General features: G+C 43.6%; 1 pseudogene; it reads right to left on the bottom strand.

The window, feature by feature from the left end:
* Positions 1 to 13,369, bottom strand: part of LOC148136361 (putative G protein-coupled receptor 139) — an 86,603-nt pseudogene extending 73,234 nt beyond the window's left edge.
* Positions 13,370 to 14,647: the final 1,278 nt, after the last annotated feature.

The raw sequence follows: 14,647 nt of genomic DNA, 5'->3' as shown, positions 1-14,647 counted from the left end.
AAAGTGCTCGAACGCCCTGTCCTACATGAAGCACTGTACACCGGGAAGTGGACAATAACACAAGGTGCACAGGTTCATTGGCTCTGAAACTACATAAGTCTGGGATCACTGACACTACAAAGCTCTTACTCATGGCCAGGGAGAGTGAAAGACACTCATATCAAACACAGATGATGATATTATGGGAATGGAAAAAAAAATCAGGTGAATATGTTAAAGGGTTTAAGAGAGGTAATAAATCGGAGAGAATGACATTAACGAGAGACCGTCAACGGAATTAGAATATGGAAATGGAAGTGGTACCACAGCAGAAACCAGAGTAGGTCACAGAGTACGGGCTGATGTGTGAATGAGTCTCGGTGTGAATTGGGGGACAGTCAGTAGAATTGAATTGCAGATATTGCAACTCAAAAGGGGCATTCATGTGGTTCTGTAGGCCACAGCTGCAGCAGAATTATATTCAATCATAATCTGTAACTTTTCCCTCAGGATAATCCCCCAGACTACAATTACCGTCAAGATGATCTATGGTTCAGTGACGAGTGGGTGAACATGCCAGGGTCAAAACCATGTGTAGCTAAAGCTAGTGACAAACCAAAGTCCTGTACAGTTACAGTGACACACCCTAATTCCTCTACACAAATCCTTCTAAAATGAAGGATCTTCCTAACTGCTTTTTCTTCCACAACGAAGCAATCACAGAAGCATAGACTCTGTTCCGTCAAAAAAAAAAACAGCATGATCTACATTAGTCCTACTTTCTTTATTAAGATCCATAGCCATGAATGTTATGATACTTCAAGTGTTGGTCCAATTATTATTTAACGGTTGTGAGGTTTCCTGGCACAACTACCCTGTCAGGAAGTTTATTCCTGACCCCAACACCCTCTGGGTGAAAAGCAACCTTCAAATCCTCTCTAAACCACGAACCCTTCACTTTAAAAGTCTGCCTCTTCTTCTTGGTCCTTTGACTAAAAGGAAGAGCTACCGTCTATCCACTCTGTCCATGCTCCTCGTAATCTTATCCTTCTGAACCACGTCCCCTCAGCCTTCTCTGCTCCAAAGTAAACAACCTGAGTTTATCCAGCCTCTCTCCATAGCTGATATGCTCCATTCCAGGGAACATCCTGGTGAATTTTCACTGCACCCCTCCAGTGCAATCACATCTTTCCTGTAATATGGCTCGCAGAACTGTACACAGTATTCCATCTTGGTCTACCCACAATCCTGTATAACTCTTACAATCTATGTCTCGATTAATAAAAGCTATGTTAACAGTCGCATGTGACTTCTTAACTAACCTTTTACCCTGTCCTGTCCCATTCAGGAATTTGTGGCGAAGCACCGTCTGAGCTTCCTAGTGTGCTACCATTCATTGAGTACTCCCCTGTCTCGTTCCTTCCTCCAAAGTGCATTACTTCATATTTATCAGGGTGACATTCCATCTGCCATTGATCCACCCATCTGACCATTCCATCTGTATCTTCCTTTAACATAAGACCTTCCTCCTCACTGGCAACCACCCGGCCAATCATTGTATCAACACTTATTCATCGCACTCCCCACACCCCGCCACATTCACATGTATATCATTTATGAATACCACAAATAATCAAGGACACAGCACTGATCCTTGTGGTACACCAGGGGACACTGGTCTCCAGACACACAAACAGCCTTCTCCCACCACCCTTTGTCTCCTGCCACTAAAACAATTTGAATGCCAATTACCAAGTTACCATTGATTCCATGGGATTGTGCTTTCTTTATCAGTTTCCCCCGGCCTTGTCAAAGGCCTGGCTGAAAAACCATATAAATGACTCTCCGAAGTAAATCAATAAAATTCGTTCGGTATGACTTCCCTCTGATGACTTCACGCTGACGATCCCTGATCAAACATTGAACAGAATGAGTCCAATCAGCCACTCATGGCTCTTACACAGCAATTGGAGCAGATCATTTACAGCTTTTTGCCTGTATTACAGGAATTGAAAGAGAATGTGCGAGTTATAGAAAGGGAAGAACTTAGAATAACCAATTTCACTAGGGAATGGAAAATATTGGGAAAATTATTGGGAATGAAGGCAAATTATTAGAATCTGGCATGAAAGAATTCATAACGGGAAATGTTCAAAGTCAATCCACGATCCATCACAGTTAAAATGATTTTATTAAGGGTAAATCATGTTTGAATGATTTGACTAACACTTAAAAAAATGTGACAAGCAAGGTGGATAAAGGGGATCCTGTAGATGTATTATATCTGGATTCAAAGTTTGGGAGAAGATTTGTAGCTCGGGGCTCGTTGTTGTGGTTCTGTTCGCCAAGCTGGGAATTTGTGTTGCAGACGTTTCGTCCCCTGTCTAGGTGACATCCTCAGTGCTTTGGAGCCTCCTCTGAAGCACTTCTGTGATGTTTCCTCTGGCATTTATAGTGATTTGTATCTGCCGCAGATACAAATCACTATAAATGCCGGAGGAAACATGACAGAAACGCTTCACAGGAGGCTCCCAAACACTGCGGATGTCACCTGGACAGGGGACGAAACGTCAACAACACAAATTCGCAGGTCGGCGAACAGAACCACAACATTATATCTGGATTTCCAGAAGCAATTGCAAAACGTGACTCATAAAAGATGAATATGCAAGACAAGAGCACATTGTGTTAGGAAAAAAAGTGCTCGGAGAAAGGATTGGCAAACTATTAAAAGCCATGATGTGAAGGTGCTGGTTTTGGACTGAGTTGGACAAGGATAAAATCCAAACGGCACCAGATTATAGTCCAATAGCTTTACTAGAAAACACTTGCTTTTGTGAGCTGCTTCTTCAACAGGTGTTAGGGAGAGAGGAAGAACTTAGAGACAGGATTTATAAGGAAAAGTTCAAAGGGTGTACAACTCATGCGCTTCAATTGAACACACCTAAGATGGCTCTTAAACCTTTAATCAATTAGAATGGAGAGATAGGTTTTGCTTGATTAATATGCAAGTTTCCACTTTGCTTTCATGTCGTTGCCTAGAGATACCTTCAGGTATTATCGATGAAAAGGAGTTGACCCCTCCAGTCAGACAATGTATTTTAGGCGTGAGGTCTTATTTGGGGTCTGTCTGTTTCTTTTCCTGGGATCAGAGCGGGTTCATTTCCAAAGTAGGAGGTGATAAATACAACATTGCCCAATTGTCTACAAATTGTATGTTTTTGGAACAAAATAGATTATAAATGCAAATATAAATGTGCAAGTGCAAATTCACCCCACAAATTCATATGTATACGCATGCGTGTGTGTTTGTATGTGGGCGTCTGCATGTGTGTGTTGGTGCGTATGAAAGAGGGAGGGGGTGTGTTTGTGTGAAGGTTAGAGAGAGAGAGACAGTATGTGTATGCGAGAGAGAGTGAGGGGCAGTGTATGTGTGAGTGTAGAAGGAAGAGAGAGGGTATGTGTATGCATGCGTGCGATACAGCGGAATATGTATGTGTGCATGTGATAGAAGGGGAGTGTGACTATGTCCATGGGGCAGACAGGGAGAGTGTACTTCGGTGTGTGTAAGGGGGAGAGTGTGTGCTTGTCCAGGCTAAGACCCAGACAGATACGACAGATTCTTTTCCCCAAATACACTCACTCCGTGGTTTCAGAGCATCCCCTCTCTGCAGCCTCTGCTCCATTTGTTGTTCATGTTGCAGAACCAGATGCTGTAACTACAGTTCCCATGCTCTGTTCAGAATTGGGTCACCAAATCCTCAGGTCTCCCTGAATGTCTGAGGCTGCTCACAGCACAACCTCCAGCAAACCACCCCCAAACCAAACTTTTCAATAGCAGGAGTCAGTCAGAAGTTCCCCGTTGCAAGTGTTTAAAGAAGCCAGCCTAGACCCTAACGTTTCCTTATTTTAAATGTAGACATGAATTGGATGATCCAGATGTGTTGTGACTAGTCCAACCACTCAACTTTGAGCAAATTGTGATCCAATCAAACGCTCTAGTTAAAACACAATCAAAGAGAAGAACAATTGGGGATAGCTTCTCTATTGGAACACTTGTGCAAACAATATGGATAGTGTCTTCTACTAATTAACTGTGCTAATACAGGAACATGCCATAAACATCCCCCTTGGCGAAAACGTAAATTCAAACACAAAATCTTACGTGCAGTTCTCCAGTCAAGGAGCAAGCGCTTCAAGGGAGTTTTCAGAGAGAATAGCAGCTGGGAATCATGTATTGAAACATCCAACCCATCTAGGACCCGTAGCAGCTTCTGAATGCTGCAGCTAAAAACAAAACGAGAAAACCTGGTGTGGGAGAGCTGGCCAGTGCCGTGTCATTGTTACCACTGTTTTAATAAAATCTAAAAGCCTCCTCAGCTATTTACTTTAGCCGCTTTCAGGTGGCAGTTCGGCTTCTCTGCCTCTAAGACCTCTCTTCAAAAAAACCTCAAGAGAAAATAATCTTTTAGAACGACAGTATTGTCACAACTCCCCCTTTGAAAAAAATAAACCATCAACATACAAAGACGGCCTCATTTTAAACCCTTTATTCCCACTGTTTTAGTAGACTACAATACATATATATTGCATTGACACTAAGCACGCAAAGATTCACAACTCCATTCTATTTCAGTCAGTTTCCTCCGGCCACAGAACACCTCCGTCTTTCTTCATCCAAGTCTTGACAACGTTTTAGCAAGAACGGTTTGTGGTCCTGTCATCTGTATAACTTCCAAATTGAATGCCAACAATAATAACTATATCTGAACAGATTATTAGTTTTCTCCCTAAATTTCTCCAAAGCCTTTAAGAACGTACCTCGATGCCAATGGTCTTTTTGCAGCAGAGAGCGGCGGGTGCTGGGCGGAAGTGAAGTTGGAGCGCAAAGCCGGTTGGGAAGGTAAGTGATTGTTATTTGAGTGGGAGTGTTCTAGACCACAGATCCTACAAAGTAGGGCCCCCTCTAACCTAAATTAAAAGTCCACAGACTTGCCCCAAAATGAGGGTCCAAGGAAGTTCCTGTGGAGTGAAGAGTGAGGCTTTAACTCAGGGGTCTTTGACAAGGAGGTTGACTGACGCGACAGTTGAAGAGGGTGAAGACATGACTGCCCAGCTGGTTCAGTGTACTACGTGCTTGATGTGGCAGGTCAACGACTCTGGTGTGTCTGGCTCGTATAAGTGTGGAAACTGTATGCACGTTCAGCTACTGACAGAGCATATTGCAGCACTGATGAAAGAACTCGAGGACCTTAGGCTCATCCGAGAGAACGAGATCTTTCTGGACAAGACCTTCAGCGAGGTTATGACACCGACCATACCAGAAGAGAGCAGAAGTGAACAGACGATGAGGAAAGCAGAGAGGAGACAGGTGCAAGAGACCCCGGGGGAAGTATCTGTCAGGAACAAGCAGAATCTTTTGGAAACACTACAGGCAGATGACACTGCCAGTCCGCGAGGCAGCCAGGTCTGTCAATCAACAGTTGACGTAAAGGCAAAGCGGAAGAGTCAGACATCGCACAGAGCCGTGGTAATAGGGGACTCCATAATGAGAGGAACTGACCGGGGTTTTTGTGGCAGCATGCGGGACTTTAGGATGGCGTGTTGCCTTCCTAGTGCCAGTGTTAAAGACATCACTGACAGAGTGCAGGAAATCCTCAAGGAAGAAGGTGAAGAGCCAGAGGTGGTGGTACATGTCGGCACAAATGATGTCGGGAAGAAGAGGAGGAACGTACTACAGCGGGACTTCGGAGAACTAGGAAGAAGGCTGAAAAGCAGGACGTCCAGGGTGGTTATCTCCGGTTTGCTTCCAGTTCCTCGGGCTGGTGAGGCCAGAAACAGGGAGATAATGGGCTTGAACATGTGGCTGGGGAACTGGTGCAAGAAGCAAGGATTTAAATTCTTGGATCACTGGGGTATGTTTTGTGGTAAGCTTAAATTATACAAGGTTGACGATTTGCCCCTTAAGAGGTTGGGGACCAGCATTCTGGCAGGCAGGTTTGCTACAGCAACACATTTGCATTTAAACTAAGTAGCGGGGGGAGGGGACAAACTGGATGTTTAAGAAGAAAATTGAAGGGAGAGTTAGAACAAGGGAAGTCACGAAAGACAAGTGTATCAATGAAGCAGAAAACTCAAAAAGGGATCATGCTGTAAGGTTGAGTGAAATAGGAGTTTATTGGGAGGGTGAGGGCAGTAACAATTTTAAAATACTGTACATGAATGCACGAAGCATTAGATATAAGATGGATGAGCTTGAGGCTCTTTTGGAAATTGGCAGATACGATATTTTGGGGATAACTGTGACGTGGTTTCAAGTGGACAGGGCCTGGGAAATGAATATTCAAGGCTACACGTGCTATCGTAAGGACAGACTGATGGGCAGAGGAGATGGGATGGCCATGTTGGTAAGGGATGATATTCAGTTCCTTGAGCGGGGGTCCTAGAATCAGTAGATGTAGAGTCAGTATGGATAGAGCTGAGAAATTGTAAGGGTAAATAGACCCTCTTGGGAGTTATCTACAGGCCCCCAAACAGTAGTCAGGATGTCGGATGTAAGTTGAATCAGGAGCTGAAATTAGCCTGTCGCAAAGATGTTACTACAGTTGTTATGGGGGATTTCAACATGCAGGTTGACTGGGAGAATCAGGATGGTATTGGACCTCACGAAAGAGACTTTGTGGAGTGCCTCCGAGATGGATTATTAGAACAGCTGGTGCTGGAGCCTACCAGGGAGAAAGCAATTCTGGATCTGGTGTTGTGCAACGAACCAGAATTGGTCAGGGACCTCGAAGTGAAGGAGCTATTGGGAAGAAGTGACCATAATACAATAAGCTTCAATCTGCAATTTGAAAGGGAGAAGGTACAATCGGAAGTGACATTTCAAGTGAATAACGGGAACTATAGAGCTATGAGGGAGGAGCTGGGCAAAGTTCAATGGTGCAATACCTTAGCAGGGATGACAGTGGAGGAACAATAGCAGATATCTATGTGTATAATGCAGAAGTTGCAGGATCAGTGCATTCCAAAAAGGAAAAAAAAAGATCCTAGGAGGAGGCATGGGTGGCTGTGGCTGACGAAGGAAGTTAAGAATCATATAAAGTTAAAAGAGAAAAGATATGACATAGCAAAGATAATTGGGAAAACGGAGGACTGGGAAGCTTTTCAAGAACAACGGAGGTTTACTAAGAAGGAAATACGCAGAGAAAAAATGAGGTACGAAGGTAAACTGGCCAAAAACATAAAGGAGGATAGTAAAAGCTTTTTTAGGTATGTAAAAGGCAAAAAAAATGGTTAAGACTAAAATTGTGCCCTTGAAGACAGAAACGGGAATATATTACGGGGAACAAAGAAATGGCGGAAGAATTGAATTGGTACTTCAGATTTGTGTTCACTGGAGAAGACACAGACAATCGCCCAGAGGTAACAGTGGCTGAAGGACTTGAACTGAAGGGAATTTATATTTGCCAGGAATTGGTGTTGGAAAAACTGTTAGATCTGATACGTCCCCGAGGCCTGATGGTCTACAACCCAGGGTACTGAAGGAGGTGGCTCGAGAAATCGTGGATGTGTTGGTGATTATTTTCCAGAGTTCGATAGATTCGGGATCAGTTCCTGCGGATTGGAGGGTGGCTAATGTTGTACCACTTTTTAAGAAAGGTGGGAGAGAGAAAATAGGAAATTATAGATCTGTTAGTCTGACCTCAATGGTGGGAAAGATGCTGGAGTCTATTATAAAGGATGAAATTACGACACACCTGGATAGTAGTAACAGGACAGGTCAGAGTCAGCATGGATTTATGAAGTGGAAGTCATGCTTGACTAATCTCCTGGAATTTTTTGAGGATGTAACTCTGAAGATGGATGAGGGAGATCCAGTAGATATAGTGTACTTGGACTTTCAAAAAGCGTTTGATAAAGTCACACATAGGAGTTTAGTGAGAAAAATTAGGGCGCATGGTATTGGGGCAAAATACTAACTTGGATTGAAAGTTGGTTGGCTGACAGGAAACAAAGAGTAGTGACAAACGGCGCCATTTCAGAATGGCAGGCAGTGACCAATGGGGTACTGCAGGGATCAGTGCTGGGACTGCAGCTTTTTACAATATATATTAATGATATAGAAGATGGTATTAGTAATAACATTAGCAAATTTGCTGATGATACAGAGCTGGGTGACAGCGTGAAATGTGAGGTGGATGTTAGGAGAATACAGGGTGACCTGGACAGTTTAGGTGAGTGATCAGATGCATGGCAGATGCAGTTTAATGTGGATAAATGTATGGTTATCCACTTTGGAAGAACAGGAAGGCAGATTACTACCTAAATGGTACCAATTTAGGTAAAGGGGCAGTACAAAGAGATCTGGGTGTTCTTGTACACCAGTCAATGAAGGGAAGCATGCAGGTACAGCAGGTAGTGAAGAAGGCTAATAGCATGCTGGCGTTCATAACAAGAGGGATTGAGTATAGAAGCAAAGAGGTTCTTCTGCAGCTGCACAGGGCCCTCGTGAGACCACACCTAGAGTACTGTGTCCAGTTCTGTTCTCCAAATTTGAGGAAAGACATTCTGGCTATTAAGGGAGTACAGCGGAGGTTCATAAGGTCAATTCCTGGAATGGCGCGACGACCCTACGCTGAAAGACTAGAGCGACTGGGCTTGTATACCCTTGAATTTAGAAGACTGAGAGGGGATCTGATTGATACTTATAAGATTATTAAAAGATTGGACACTCTGGAGGCAGGAAACATGTTTCCACTGATGGGTGAGTGCCGAACCAGAGGACATAGCTTAAAAATACGGGGTAGACCATTTAGGACAGAGATGAGGAAAAACATGTTCACCCAGAGAGTGGTGGCTGTGTGGAATGCTCTGCCCTAGAGGGCAGTGGAGGTCCAGTCTCTGGATTCATTTAAGAAAGAGTTGGATAGAGCTCTCAAGGATAGTGGAATCAAGGGTTATGGAGATAAAACAGGAACAGGATACTGATTAAGGATGATCAGCCATGATCATATTGAATAACAGTGCAGGCTCGAAGGGTAGAATGGCCTACTCCTGCACCTATTGTCTATTGTCTGTTGTCTATTGTTATGATCGCATATAGATTTGTCTCAGGCACGTTGTTTGCAAGTTAAATTCTGAGTTGTTCTAACGCCAACACTTGGCTCAATGCCTTCTTTCCAATTGTGAAATATTTCTGTGGATGGTTTTACCGGACACTTCAACCACACGTTAAATAATGGAGAACTTCGCATCTCTCTGATAGTCCTTCTCAACGACATGTCTCCTCATGTCGCAACTTAAAGGATTGACATCTTTCTGTATCTCTCAATGCTGTAACCCCTTTACCTGCTGCTCCTGGCCTATGTCAGTAAACCTTACTCTCACAGGAATACGTTTTAAGAAGATCTTGCACATTCTTCTCAATCCCTCACAGAACCCAAACTTTGATTTATGGACCAACTCATCTTCATCATCATCATCCATTGCAGCTTCTAATCTTTCCCTTTTTAATCTCTGCTCTTTCACACGAGTTCTCACGACTGTAGGAAGTGAATCTTTGAACTCCTCCCAAGTAAGAATCTCTCTAAGAGTGTCATAGGTTGCTCTCTTTTTAATGTCCTTACCCACTTTTCAGAATTACTGTGTTTGATTCTTTCAAACTTGATGTACATTTAACCAGAGTCCCTTTTTTAGATTCCTGAAACACTGTCAGTAGGCTTCTGGCACAAGCTCATATACACTTCAGATGGTTTTCTTCACCTCCTCATACTGGCCAGATACCTCCTCCGATTGGGATGCAAATACCTCACTCCTTATACCTACCAGTTTTGTTTGTATCAACTAAATACACGTGGTCAGTGGCCACTGCATTCATTTAGCAACTTTCTCAAATGAAAATAAAAAGTATTCTATATCCTTCTCATCAAATGTAGACAATGGCTGGATGTATTTAAACAGATCCCCATCAGACCTTACGCTACCATAATGTTGCTCATCCTCACTATCCTCCTCATTCAGCCTACCGTCTACCTTCATGTCCACCATGCTATGTCGAATTTCCTCTCAAATTGTTAACTTTTGAAGTTCAAACTCTCTCTTTTTCAGCTTTTCTTCTTTTCTCTTTCTCTTTCATTTTTCTCTCATTTTCTTTTAATTCTACGTTTAATCGTATTTCAAACTGTCTCAATTCCTTTTTGCAATTGAATTCCAGCCATTTCCAAAGATTCTGATGGTGTTTCCACTAAAATGTAAATGCCAAGCTATAGCTGTAATTATCTCTGCTTTTCTCACGGAAAAACACAAACTCAACTCCCACTTTTCTGTTAATTCTAACAGCTTTGCCTTGCTCACCTTTTGGAAAATCTCCAAGTTCACTTCTTCCACACCTGGAGAACTCTTCGAGACAGAATGAACGATTACTACACAAAGCACTTTTCAAACTAACCGAATTCAACACCCAGAACAAAGGACGCTAACAACTACCAAACGCTGCCTTTGAGCCCAACATTGTCCCTGTGCATATTCTCCCCGTCCCTACGTAGGTTTACTCTGGGTGCTCAGTTTTCCTCCCACAGCCCAAAGATATGCAGGTTAGGTGAATTGGCCATGTTAAATTGCCAGTACTGTTCATAGATCTGTAGTTTAGTTACATGCATCAGGGGTAAATATGGAATAATTGGATAGATGAATGAGTCTGGGTGGCTTACTCCTCGGAGGGTTGGTTCGGACTTGTTGGGCCAAATGGCCTGTTTCTGCACTGTAGGGATTCTAAACCTGAAACCAATTTGGAATTATCGATTTCAAAATGGACGAAATGGACCAGGCTGCCTTAAAATACTAAAATATGGTAGCCTGGGTGCCAACCTTGTCTTATTGCAAACGTAGATATAAAATGGGTGTTCCAGATGTGATACGGGTGGTCAAACCACTCAACATTAAGCAAAACGCAACTTATTTAAACACTCTAATAAAAACACATTCAAAAGGAAGAGGAGTTTAGAATATTTTAGCTACTGGAAATCGTAACAGAATAATAGATAGAGTTCCTTCCACCAATGGATTGTTCGAATGTACGGACATCCCATCAACTTCACAAAAAGACGCATCCAAGGCCATTCAGTCTCGAATGCAATTCGCCAATCCAGGAGGAAACAACATCAAGGCTGATTTCAGAGAAAATAGCAGCTCGGGATCATTCACTGAAAGATCGAACCCTTCTCCCACTCCAGGTAAAGGAGCAAATAACCTTTTCTAAAGTGACAGCATTGTCAGAGATGTTACGTGCCTGGTCCTTTATAATAATACTCAAGAAGCTTCCTTGTGTTGCTGACCACACGAACAGCTTTAGTGGACAGCCACAGATCAAGTTTCAAAGACGTGAGTCAAAGCTACTGAAACCCCTATCCATCCAGGAGCACCACTTGGGATACGCCAGGGACTGAACAACAGCCTGATACAAACCCCCTCCCCCCGCGAACATGGAACATCACATGGGACACAGCGAAAAGTGAACAACAGCCCGACACACACCACTCCCCCGTCCATGGAACTCTACATGGGACACACTGGAAGTGAACAGCAGCCTGAGACACGCAATTTCATTGTTTCTGAGCTTCACAATGCCAGCACTCGAGACACTAGGGAGCAGAAAAGCAAGGCCAGGGAAAGATACAGTGGGACAGTGAGTTTCAAATTAAAGACAGAAACAGACAGTTAATTAATTGAGAACATATTGTGGAAATATGGAGAAAAGGATTGGGTACTGTGACGAACTGGAGGATTGAACTTTTAGAGAGCAACATTACATGAATGAGAACATTGATTAAAAGTATTTTCTGATAAGCTGAAGTGGTTTGTTTGAGAGAAATACACCAGAAGGAAACTAGGTGAAATATCAACAACTGGCAATGATTTGGATAATCAACATAGAGAAACTGAGGGAAGGTTCATGGACAGATGAGTTACAGTTTTTGAGAATGTTAAATAAAGGCATTTTCTAGACACAATAGTGATAGAGATGAGCGTGCACATCAATATCAGATGAATGGGATTTTGGTGTGAGTTCGAATCAGATTTGTCTCTGCAGGTTTCAACCCGAGAGTGTCAGCAGCAGATTGTTGTCATCATTAAGTCTGCATTTCACAGCTACAGGTTCACGCAGCAGATAAGTTAAGCCACTGAAGTATGTTCTGGAGCAGTAAGTATGTAAAGTTAATAACGGTCAGGGCATGGTGTCAGGAATCAGCTCATGGCCAAAGGGATCACCAATGTTGTGATTCGTCTGTGTCAAACACCACCTGCAAGTTCCCCTCCAAGCCAGTCACTACCCTGACTTGGAATTATACCGGTGTTCCTTCACAGTCGTTGGGTCAGAATCCTGGAATGCACTCCCTAACGTCATTGTGGGTCGACCCACAGAATGGACTGCAGCGATTCAAGAAGGCAGTTCACAACCACCTTCTCAAGAGCAACTAGGAATAGCGTATTACTGCTGGCCAGTCAACGTCCCAGAAATGAATAAGAAAAAGATATTAGCCATGGATGGGATGGAGTCCCAGGAAGGAAAATGAGTTTGTAATCATAATAGAGGGCAATGATCTCCACATTCCCAATATTTAAATAACAAGGACAGAGAGACAATGGTTCACATCTGAGAGTGAGTAGGTCATTATAGAGACCCATGAGTAACACTGGCAGAAGCACAGCGGGAGACAGTAATTGAACAAATTCCCTGAAGCAGTCAGTAGTGGTCTGCAGAGTGACTATCTGAATTCAGAGTCTCACCATGAACAATAATAGTGGCAGGAAGTGAAGACTATATGAAAGAACAGTAATGCAGTGAGAATCTTTTTCCACGTATGGAGTCTGCTATTACAAGGGGGCATAGCTTTAAATTAAGGGGGGGGGGGGGGGGGTAGGTATAGGACAGATGTTAGGGATCGGTTCTTTACTCAGCGAGTCGTGAGTTCGTGGAATGCCCTACCAGTAGCAGTGGTGGACTCTCCCTCATTATGGGCATTTAAGCGGGCATTGGATAGGCATATGGAGGATAGTGGGCTAGTGTAGGTTAGGTGGGCTTGGATCGGCGCAATATCGAGGGCCGAAGGGCCTGTACTGCGCTGTATTCTTCTATGTTCTATGTTCTATGTTCTATGTTCTATGCAGTCATAACTGGTTGATAGAAAAACATATCTGGACGATGAGACGACCAGGGACCAACGATGGACAGGAGAGGATAATAAAAATTTTGAATAATGTGAAGAGCAGAATGGATCCGCCATGAGAATGACAACCAATCATAATATATAGAAAGAGACAAAACATAATCGGATAAACCCCTATCCGTTGTTGGAACATTCTAGTCTAATGTTCCCAGATTCTGATCCATTGTTGGAATATTCCAGTCTATTGTTCGCAGATTATGATCTCTCCCCCCCTTCTCCATCATGAGCTGCTGATCCCTGTTAGTGCTGTCAGTGATGCTTCCGCTCATACTATGGGATAACATATTGAACAGTGCTCATTTATAATTAAAAGATGGGAAGTCACCACTGAGATAATTAGAATCCATGGAGACTGATATTAATCACAGTCACCGAACAAGCAAGCAAAGTTAAACTCTTCCTTACATAACATTTCATATCGTAATGAAAAGGAATATTTACTCACCCACGATGGAATGGATGAGGGTGACTGAAGGACGGACTTTAAATCTTTCCTTTTTAAAAACGTTTTCGTTCTATGTGGGATTATCGCCAGAGCAGGGCTGCATTTGTCCCAGTCTGTTTATAAAGTAGACAGGATCAAACAGACCAGCTGCATAAAATGTCTGGTGGGGAAATTTCTGGATACATTAACTCAAGGGGGAAATGAGGATTGAAGATGCTAGAGGTCAGATTTGAGAATGTGGTGCTGGAAAAGCACAGCCGGTCAGGCAGCATCAGAAGAGCATCGACATTTCTTGTGTAAGACCTTCATCAGGAATGAGGCTTGTGTCCCAGTTGTACTGAGAGATACCTGGGAAGGGGATGGGGTTGGGGAAGGTAGCTGAGAATGTGATAGGTAGATGAAGTTGGGTTTGGAGTGATATGTCGGAGAGGAGGGTGGGACAGATAGACGGGAAGAACGATGGGAAGCAGGACAGGTCATGGCGGTGGTGCTGATCTGGAAGGTTGGATCTGGGAAAAGGTGGGGTAGGGGCAATGAGAAAATTGGTGAACTCCACATTGATCCCATGTGGTTGCAGGGTCCCAAGGCAGAAAATGAGTCTTTCTTCCTACAGGCGTTGGGTGGTTAAAGGTTGGCGGATGAGGCCCAGGACCTGCAAGTCCATGGCCGAATTGGAGGGGGAATTAAAGTATTCAGCCACGAGGTGGTGGGGTTGATTGGTGCGGGTGTCCCAGAGATGTTGTCTGAAGTGTTCCGGACATTGGCGTCCAATCTCCCCAATGTCAAGAAGCAACACATACTGTAGCCGACGTGAAGGCAAAACTCCAAAGGATGTGGAAGGATCCTTCGGGGTCTTGGACGGAGGTGAGGGAGGAGGTTAGGGTGCCGGTTTTCCAATTCTTGCGGTACAGGGGAAGGTGCCAGGAGTGGAGGGTCAGTTTGTGGTTGGCGTGGACTGACAAAGGAGTCACGCCGTGAATGTTTTCTTTGGAACACA

Source organism: Chiloscyllium plagiosum, unplaced genomic scaffold (genome assembly GCF_037043375.1).
Source record: "Chiloscyllium plagiosum isolate Xiang-an unplaced genomic scaffold, Cpla_swu_hap1 HiC_scaffold_46, whole genome shotgun sequence".
In the NCBI taxonomy this organism is placed as follows: domain Eukaryota; kingdom Metazoa; phylum Chordata; class Chondrichthyes; order Orectolobiformes; family Hemiscylliidae; genus Chiloscyllium; species Chiloscyllium plagiosum.
This window is presented reverse-complemented; position numbering and strand designations above follow the sequence as displayed.